Below are 3,060 nucleotides of genomic sequence, written 5' to 3' on the forward strand. Positions count from 1 at the left end.
ATGTGCCTGTGTATTTATTAGATATTTTGGATGGGCAGCTGCCCACTTGCTTAGGGAAAACAGCCTTCAATGACAATCTCCCTGTGATTCAGTTAACCTTCTAAGATATACATTAATACGTATGTAGAAAGTTAAGCTCAAAAAGGTAAAGTAACTTGTTTAACAACATAAAGCTAGTAAGTGTTGGAGTTAGAAGTTAATCCAACTCTTCATGGGTCCAGAGACCAAAAATTTAACCACCAGGCTATACTCAACCTTGTTGAGTTTGCCACACGGACAGATGTAAACAGCCATCATCCATTTCCTCATCACCACACCACAGACAATCAAATCGCAGCCAAGCTCTTATGGTACAAAGACAACTTTGCCTTAGGATCATAAAGTTATTAGCAGCTATGCTCAGTTTTAAAGCCATATTTCATTGTTAGCCATTCTGAGAGACATGAGGCCATCCTGGGAAAGAAGGACTAGTAGAGAATAAGATGAACAATGAAAACACTCTTTGTCTACAGGGCTGGCTGTGAGGCTTCCTGCATGTACAAAGATGAGAGTATTGACCCACCATCAGTAGGGCGGAAACTCAGGAATTCTTTCTCTAATAGCAGACATGGAAAGCTAGTACACATCTAGTCACTTTTTTGGGGGTTCCTCTGAACAACTTCTGTAAAATAACCTCCAGGGTAAAGAGCACTGACTGGAGTAATGAATTAGAGTTACACTACAGTCCATGGGAAAATCAAATCCATAGCTCTGGCCAAAGTATGTCAGAGAAAAGTCATACAAGTTATATAATATCCTCAAAAAAAGCTATTTTTTTCCAAGCTGGTCACATGTCAAAGCACAGAAAGAGTAAAAACATAGAGGGGCTCTAGGAGATTGGCTACAGGGAACCATGAAAATTTTATCTATAAACATGAAATCTAACTAGCATGGGATTAAATTTGAAGGGGTTTCCCAAAACAGAAATTCTGCCTCCAAAATGTATATATGCTGGACTTGACTCTATTTATTCTATTAATTGCTCAGTTAAAAACTTATATGATGTCAGTAGAAGGACAAAATGAAAAGCATAGGAACCAAAAACAATAGGAAAAAATAGGAAAGGGGGAGGGAGGGATGGAGGGAGGGAGGGATGGAGGGAGGGAGGGAGGCAAGTGGCCCAGAATGAAACAGAAGGACATGAAGCAGAGGACACAGGAGATATTAAACAATTAGCTTTGGCATTAGAAAGCTAAATGTAAAAACATTTACAGAATTGCTTACACGGACTTTATCTTATACTACATCTTAAGTCACAGAACTCTAATGCAAACACACTGCATGTGCAAAGCAAGATGTATTCATATGCACTATAAATCATAATGAGATTATTTTAAATAGCATGACTCGGCTCTTAAGCTATCTGTTTCTGATAATATTTACATAACAGTTTTTACATCTTTAGAAGGGCATTGGCTCTCGTTCAGTGTTTCCTGGCCCATGTCTCCTATGTCATCTACCGACTTAGCACCCAAGTTTGTCCACATATGGTTACTCGGTGCTTTGTAGATGGAAGGGCACCACAAGCCGAGGAATGCAGACAGCCTCAAGAAGCTGGAAAAAGCAAAGACACAGATTTTCTCCTAGTGCCTCCAGAAAGGAATGCAGACCTATACACACCTTGTTTTCTCCCAGTGAGACTCATTTTGGACTTCTGGCTTCAAGAACTGTAAGGTAATAAATGGGTGTTTTTTTAAGCCGCCACGTTTGTTGTAATTTGTTACAACAGCCATAGGAAACAAATACATTTCCTTTCCCATTTCTTTGATTTCTAAGCCCTTTCTCTTTCTCCATTACTAATCTCATGCAATTTTTTCAATGGGAATATCAGCACCTCAATCTCTTATCTTGGTTTACCAAGCACAGGCTGCCAAAACCAAGGGATGTCTTCATCTTCACACACACCTCCTCTCTCAGCTCTTGCCATTTAGTTACAACAATCCAAAGACCTGATGGATTAATTTGTAGCCTCAAATGACATCTGTCCCCTTCATTTATACCATATTCCAACTTTCTCATGTTATTGTCCTCCTACATTATTGTCCTCTCTTCCTCCTGGGCTGCTTCAGAGGGTAAAAGAACAAAAAAGGGATACAACCACTCATGTTGGTTACGTGGCTTTCACTTGCCCTGATGTAGAGACAAGGCAAAGGCATACTTGTATAATGGAAACTGCCACACGAAGGGACACAATTGGACATGAAGAAATGGATGTTTCATCTAAATCTATGCCTCCTTACTGGTGCACAAAGAGAAAGACAAATGAGGGAGGGTGACGATGGAAGAATTATTATCAAAACTTCTATTACCCTCTAACAATCAAAGAAAGGCAGGTAGGAATCCAAAGGTCTTCCTCTATGTACAATAATATGACAGGTCTCATTAATTCAATCAAGTACCATTGAATGGCTAAACTGTATGCCTGCCATTTTGCTCAGTTCTAAGGGTGACAGAAATTAAGTAGGGTCATAGTCCCTTCCCTGTGGGAGTTTACAGTCCTATCCTGTTAGGGTAACAAAATCATCATCTATTAAAGAATTAGAAACTATCCCAATACAATATATTATCAAGAACTAAATCTTATGATTCTTATTCAATGAACTATACACTACAGAAAAAGGTGAGATCAATGAAGGCCAGAGTATGTGGAGAAAGCTTCTTAAGTTGGCGTCCAGATGAGAAAGCCACTTTTTTGCCACTGACTTAATTTCTTCAGCATAAGCGCTCTTTGTGAATGAGGATGAAGATGAAGATATCTGTAAAGGTTCGTTCCTAGGTCAGGGCTAGCCCACATGAGTCACTCTGCTTTCCCTACTACTGAGAGCAGAGTCTTTACTCCTGGTACTCATTCTCAGAGAGACAGCTAGGATAATGGATTAAAAGAGATGGAAAAAAATGGAAAGAGGCAGTAGGTGAAAAAAAAAAAAAAAAGAGTCTAAATAAAGCAAAGCTAGAAAGAGAGAGAAAGAAAAAAGTGGCATCCATCAGTCTTCAAAATGACAATTATAGGCTCCTCGTCAA

This window comes from Pseudorca crassidens, chromosome X (assembly GCF_039906515.1).
Source record: "Pseudorca crassidens isolate mPseCra1 chromosome X, mPseCra1.hap1, whole genome shotgun sequence".
Classification (NCBI taxonomy): Eukaryota; Metazoa; Chordata; class Mammalia; order Artiodactyla; family Delphinidae; genus Pseudorca; species Pseudorca crassidens.